Here is a 7,561-nt window from a genome sequence, read left to right as displayed (position 1 = left end):
AGATGACAATGTGCTCTGAACTAGCATTTAAAAATAGAAACTTCTTTTTGGGGCGCCTGGGTGGCGCAGTCGGTTAAGCGTCCGACTTCAGCCAGGTCACGATCTCACGGTCCGTGAGTTCGAGCCCCGCGTCGGGCTCTGGGCTGATGGCTCAGAGCCTGGAGCCTGTTTCCGATTCTGTGTCTCCCTCTCTCTCTGCCCCTCCCCCGTTCGTGCTCTGTCTCTCTCTGTCCCAAAAATAAATAAAAAACGTTGAAAAAAAAAAATTTAAAAAAAAAATAAAAATAGAAACTTCTTTTCAAAACCGTGATCCTCACCAAGTTCTCTTAAGACTAGTTGGAATGATAACAATTAGTTTAGCCTACAATAATTCAAGCAGTGAAAATTTAAAGATTAATTAAAAGTAGTTTTTCTAAGTTCGCAAAAAGAATCCAAGAGAAATGGGGTAAGGACTGCTCCTCTTTGAACACTTGGACACTTTCCCCAACTGAAAAGATGCGTCTCGAAAGCTTTTATGAAGCAATGGAGACCACTTTATAAGCAAAAATAACAGGTAATTCTCCACAACAGTGGTTATTAATTTGGTAACATTTATGTGATGAATAGAGAATTTGCGGATAAATATCCATCAGAGAGTGAAACACCCATGAAGGACTATAACAGGGATGGGATATCTGACCCCGATTTCTGATTATCGCAACAGGGGCATGTACGAGCTGGAGTTTGACTGAGACACTTCGGTCCCTCCTGTCTGCTCATGTCTGCTCTCAGCCACGTTCCCCCTCACGCTCTCTTTCCTCTCTTCCTCTTCCAAGAAAATAACCCAAAAGTAGCATTATTTAGAAGTTGGTGAGGGGCACCTGGGTGGCTCAGTAGATTGAGCATCCAGCTTCGGCTCAGGTCATAATCTCGCTGCTCATGGGTTCAAGTCCCGAGTTGGGCTCTGTGGTGACAGTGTGGAGCCTGCTTGGGATCCTCTCTTTCTCCCTCTCTCTCTGCCCCTCCCCTGCTCATGCTCACACGCTCTCTTGCTCTCTCTCTGAAAATAAGTAAACTTTAAAAAAAGAAGTAGGTGAGAAAAAAAGGGTTAGAATATAAAACAGTATGAAAAATGAGATGCTTTTTTGCACACGATGAAAGTCTACCTAGGTGATACGAGTCACTAATTTGGTTCCAAGCTCCCTAGAAAACAATGCAAAAGTCACTTAATTGAGTGTCTATTTTAAAAAAAGAAAAACCAAACTGCTTAGAATAACTGGTAAATGAGGCAGAAAAAATAGGTATAACATTAAGTCCAACCAATGATTCACTTCCTCTGTCGAGATCTACATATCTGCGGGAGGTACATTTTGTCAGCTCTGACAGCCATTTAAACCGAGTATCAAAATAAATTGAACTAAGAACCACACTGCCAAATTGCTGTGTTATAAAGAATAGCGTAATTCTTCTAGACGAAAAGAACTTGCCCCTAAGTGCTCTCATCAGAAGAATTAATACATAAAACAGAATTATAACAAGAAGCAGCCACCATTTATTGAAAACACACTCTGTACTAGCCTCCATGATCTCCCTCTACACCCTTATCCCTATTCTTGCTTACGGAGCCCCTCCGTGCAAGTCAGTGGCATCACGCCGAGGTTCAGTTCGGTAAAAGCAGTTCTGCACAGTCTGGGGACACAGCTCTCTAAAGATGTGGCTTACCTGTCGTGTCAACGTACAGCAGAATTGCGGCGGGCGAGCCGCTTCCATTAGAAGAGCCCGCAGTGCGGATTCAAACTACATGTTCCGGGGTCTCTCTTCATACTAAATCGGAATCCTGGAGGTTATGTCCAGGAGGTGGCATTTGAAACAGGTGCGCAGGAGACCCTTAGGTGCCTCCAGTGAGAGAAACACTGCCTGTTTCCTGAGCCGTGGTCTCTAAATGTTTTAGTTGCCCAACCAGTGAGGCGTTGGGGGGCATGCCTCCTCAATTTAGTATTGTTTTGGTGGACAAATGAGATCTCAGTGCTAGTTTACGCGTACACATACTATAAAGCACACATAAATTTTTAAAGGATGAGGCTTTAAATCATTATTACGTAGTAATATCTGACTAGAAGCAAAGTGATAGGATAAGCTTCATTATTTTTGAAAATTTTAGATACTTATCCAGGAATTCTAGAATCATCAGGCAAATACCAGCACATGAAGAAGATTCTCTACAGTTAATGTTATTCTTGCTTTTGGAGGTGGCTTCTGATTTATGAAAAAGCTTTGAGATGCATGTTTGTAAATGATGCCCAAATATGCACTTTGCAGAATTGTAAATGTTTACTTAAATTTTTTGTTGTGAAATATATTATATATATATATATTTGTTGTGAAATATATATATAATAATCATATATTATTATATATGACATATATATCATGATATATGTGATATATATCTCATCATATATATATATATATATATATATATATATGAGTGAATAAAGATAAATAAAGAGTTATAGTAGGGGCTCCTGGGTGGCTCAGTCGGTTAAGTGTCCACCCCTTGATTTTGGCTCAGGTCACTATCTTGCGGTTCATGCATCGGGCTCTGTGCTGACAGCATAGAGCCTGCTTGGGATCTCTCTCTCCCTCTCTCTCTGCCCCTCCCATGCTTGCTCTCTATCTCTCAAAATTAAAATAATAATTTTTAAAAATTTAAAAATTAAAAAAAAAGAATTCTAATAAACCAGAGGCTCATATACCAATCATGCAGGTCACAAAATGAATATTGCTAATAGCTGGAAACCTCTTTGCATGGCCCTCCCCAACCAAACCTATGCACTTTGGGCACCTGGGTGGCTCAGTCGGTTGAGCCTCCGACTTCAGCTCAGGTCAAGATCTCAGTTTGTGTGTTTGAGCCCTGCATCAGGCTCCATGCTGACCGCTTGCTCAGAGCCTGGAGGCTGCTTCAGATTCGGTGTCTCCTTCTCTCTCTGCCCCTCCCCCGCTCACGCTTTGTCTCACTCTGTTTCTCGAAAATCAGTAAGTGTAAACCTATGCACTTAACCCTCCTCTGCATTAACTATTATCTTTTTAATCATTCATTCTCCCATCCTTATATTTTTACCACTATGTAGTGGTGGTTTGTATCCCCAAATAACGTAGTACTTCCTTTTTCTTGAGTTCACATTATGTATACAATGGATCATACTGTACGTGTTTACTGACTTGCCTTTTCCCTCAACATCATCATTGTGACAACAGTCCATGCTAACAGGTGTCACTCCCGTTCGTTCTTCTGCACACCGTTCATTAGAGGAATAACCCACAACTCACGTACCTTTCTATTATAAAAGGACAATTTCATGGCATTCAGGTTTCTATTATTACTATTATGGTTATGATTATTATTACTACCACTACAAACGGTGCTACCATGTACTTTTTTGTTTCTCAAGGTATATATCCGGAGTGGATGTGCCGTCTCATAGGGGATGTTGGGCTTTACAACATGATGCCAACAGTTTCCCACAGTGATTGTATCCACCTGTTCCCTTAACGACAACGCATTGGAGTTGCCATTGATTGGACTCCTTGCCCAGGAGGTCTTGTAAAGCCTTCTTTAATTTTGCCAATCTGTTGAGTGTGAAACAATGTCTTGTGTCTTTAATTTAAATTTTCTTGATTACTGTTAAGGTTAAGTATCTTCACATAAGTTTATGACTCAGTTGTGTTTCCTCTTCTGTGCCATCTGTTGGTGTCTTTTGCTCATTTTTCCGACACATTGTCATTTTATTAATTCATACATTTCTTTTATATTCTGGACTGTAATCTGTATGATTACACAGGTTGAAGGTATCTTCTCCCAGTTTGTGAACTATTTTTACCCTATATTTACTTGACATATTTTTGCAGGGAATATACATTCTTAATTTTAATATAATTGATTTGTCAATCAATGGTTAGAGGCATCTGTATTTTCAGAAATCTGTATTTGGGGCACCTGAGTGGCTCAGGCAGTTAAGTGCCCTACTCTTGATTTTGGCTCAGGCCATGATCTCACAGTTGGTGGGATCAGCTAACAGCACAAAGCCTGCTTGGGGTTCTCTCTCTCTCTCTGCCCCCCCCCACTCTCAAAATAAATAAACTTTAAAATAGATCTTTCTTACCTCCATTTCATAAAGCTCTTCTAAAAATTTCAAAATTTCAAGTTGTATATTTAAGGCTTTAATCTACTAGGGTTTATTTTTTGTGTGAGATTGGGAGAAGTTCACTTTTTTCTTTCCATTTGGTAACAAATAGCCTGAGCACCATTTATAGAATTATCCTTTCTCCAACTATAGGGAGGCTAACAACACTCCATCCTTGGCCCTCCATCTTGTTCACGTCCCTGAGATGACCCCCCTTGAGACTGCATGTCCCAGGCCCCAAGAAGGTTAATGAGTGCCCTGACTGGAATGGGAGAAGGCTTGTTCTGACCTTCCCTGCCGTGGCACACAGAAGGCCCCACTTTAGGTAATGAGCATAGACCCTCTGGTGCACAGGTGGTGCCCATTCGGATAACCACCCTGTGACCTCACCACCATTCGCCTGCGCCGTAAAGCTGGGATTAAGGAAGGTCAGGGCAGAGGAGAGCTGTGGAGGATGGCTGCCTATCATCTGGGTCATTGCCCTTCTGACTCTCCTGACAGTAAGTTGCCCTGCATAATACTGAAGAAGTGGTATGGAGTTGCTTGCTCCGTTCTTCGGTCTTAAAGTGCCTTCTCAAGCTAGAGGATACTTTCCTGGTCCTCTTCCACCTTCTAGAAGTTGCTGGGTCAGGAAAGAGAGTCAAATGGGAACAAGCACAGGTAGAGGGGCCAACTGGGGGAGAGGCCACAGTCTGGTTGAGTCCCACGCTGGCTGGCCACCGCTACGTGGGGAGACAGCCAGGTCCCTGGAGCGTTTGAAACCAGGGTGTAAGTAGAGGATGCCCCCAGAACACCTAGGACACCCGGGGGACTGTTACTTTCTCCTAGAGAGTAGGGGAAAGGAAATGGAGAAGGGGACTGAACAAGCTCTCCTGGGTGTAGTCTGGCCTTGATCTGTGTGTTGTGAGTCCCCGCAGCCTGGGAGTTGTAAGGAGAGCACTTGGACAGACGAGGGAAGCGTTGCCTTTAGACAGGGAAGGTTCTGCCACGAGTTGGTGAAGCTAACCAGCTGCTTTTAGTGGGGGTGGGGGCCCAGGTGGGGGTGGCAGCTTGGTTGTTGAGACTGGGGGAGATGGGATTGTGTTGGATAGGTTTGGGATGTCGGGGATGGCCTCAGTCGCTATTCTACCTGCCTTGTGGTGGAGACAGTGTGATGCAGGCATGGGTGAGAATCACTGGTGCTTAGCTAATTTGATTGATTAAATGCTGGCATGAAGATAACCTGACCCAAGGAAGGGATGTTCCCTCCCCTCCGTTATGCTGGACGTCTGTGGAAGAACTACACAATATTGTGCATGAACCGGGGATGAAACCTGCATTTACACCCAACATTGTACAAGCCCAAAGAATTGTTTTCCTCTGGTAGGAAAGACCCAATCCCAGTCAGCCCTGGGGGCATGGTTCGGGACTTGAGTATCTGTCCTTGCCCCTATGGCTAACTGGCCCGTTGGTACAGTGGCCCCTATGGTGGCTGGCCTAAGTGGAACTGAAAGAATCCATCATAAGGGAAATAGGTTGGAGAACAGGGAAAAATCAAGAATCCTGCCAACGATCAAATGGTGGAAAGGAGGCCCATCAAGGTGTCATGTAAGCATTGTGGCAAGCCTTAATGTCCTCTGGGGCCCCAAGGAAAATCTAGACCAACGACCCAGTTCAGCCTTGCTAAGACTGGAAGACCTTGCCCAAAGGAAAACCTTTTTCTCTGTTGAAAGAAGGCTCAAAAAAGCCTGGTGTGTCATTGAGTGCCCCTCCTCTAACAGAGGGTTTCGGGGGTGGCTACCCCTACCCCTAGAAGCTAGGGATTAGGCCAACTTTGCCCTCTAGGGTGTCCAATAAGGGGCCTCCTGAGGCTCTATGTGGAATTAAACATTTATTGGTCTCACAATAACAAATGAACTGTACTGGCTCTATTAGGCCCCAGAGCTGAACGTGCACTTATCTGTGGAGACCACTCAACATTTCAGGGAGAAACAAAGGCTATTGTTGGTATAGGGGGACAAACTATCAAGGTCAGACCAACTAGTCTCTACCTACAGATTGGCACGCATAACAAGATTACCACCATGAGAGAATTAGAAAAGGCAGGGGTAATCGGGCCTGTTGAAAGCTCTTCAGTAGTCTGGTTCATTCTATAAAGAAATCTACTGGGGGGGCACCTGGGTGGCGCAGTCGGTTAAGCGTCCGACTTCAGCCAGGTCACGATCTCGCGGTCCGTGAGTTCGAGCCCCGCGTCAGGCTCTGGGCTGATGGCTCAGAGCCTGGAGCCTGTTTCCAATTCTGTGTCTCCCTCTCTCTCTGACCCTCCCCCGTTCATGCTCTGTCTCTCTCTGTCCCAAAAATAAATAAACGTTGAAAAAAAAAATTAAAAAAAAAAAAAATCTGGGGCCTGGTGAATGACAACAGATTATAGGAAATGCCACAAATTTACTCCACCCGTCCAAGCCAACTAATATGGCCTCATTGTTAGAAAAACACCACAGCATCCATTAAGACTGGGTCATTTTGTACTGGATCTATCTATGTAATGCCTTTTTCAGCATTCCATTAGGACTTGAATTCCAAGAGCAATTCACCTTTATGTGGAATGGGAAACAATGGACTTTCCAGGCTCTGCCCCATGGTATCTCCATAGTCCCACAATTTGTCACAGGATGGTATAGGTGATGTTATGTTAACTTGTAACTTCTCCCCCCTGTCTCAAGCAGCTGTATCGTTACAGGCGTGCTTAGCCATGAGGATGGGAGGTATATACAACACTGTGCAAGGATTGGGTCAATAGGTAAAGATCCTGGGTGTCATACGGGCGGGTAAGATAAAAGTGATGCCAGGGGCAGTCACTGATAAAATATAAGCCTTCCCAATCCCTAAAATGGTAAAGGATTTACAAGCTTTTGTTTATTGGGCTACTGGAGACCTTTTATTCACCACCTAGCACAGACGGCAAGACCTTTATAAACCTTGGTTAAGAGGGGTGCCTGGGTGGCTCAGTCAGTTAAGCATCCCACTCTTGGTTTCAGCTCAGGTTATAATCTTGCAGATTGTGAATTCGAGCCCCACATCAGGCTCTGTGTTGGTGATGCAGAGCCTACTTGGGATTCTCTTTCTCTCTCAAAGGAATAAACATTAAAAAAAAAAAAAAAAAAAACTTGGTTAAGAAAGGAAGCCAATGGGATTGGGGTGCTAGCCAGAAAGAAGCTCTCTTAAAGGCAAAATGTAGCAAATCGAGCATAGGCCTTGGGGGTATTAATGCCAGATAGGAGTTGTGAACTGGATATAAGTTCATATCCAGGAGGGTTTGGCTGGGGTTTGTGGCAATGGCTAAATGGGAAATAAATTCTGGTTATTTGCATAAGTTCAATAAGAACATGTTCTTATAACAGGACACCATTGGAAACGTC

This window comes from Puma concolor, chromosome D1 (assembly GCF_028749965.1).
Source record: "Puma concolor isolate L17-30 chromosome D1, mPumCon1.1.hap2, whole genome shotgun sequence".
NCBI classification, from domain to species: Eukaryota; Metazoa; Chordata; class Mammalia; order Carnivora; family Felidae; genus Puma; species Puma concolor.
Note: the sequence above shows the minus strand (reverse complement) of the source record.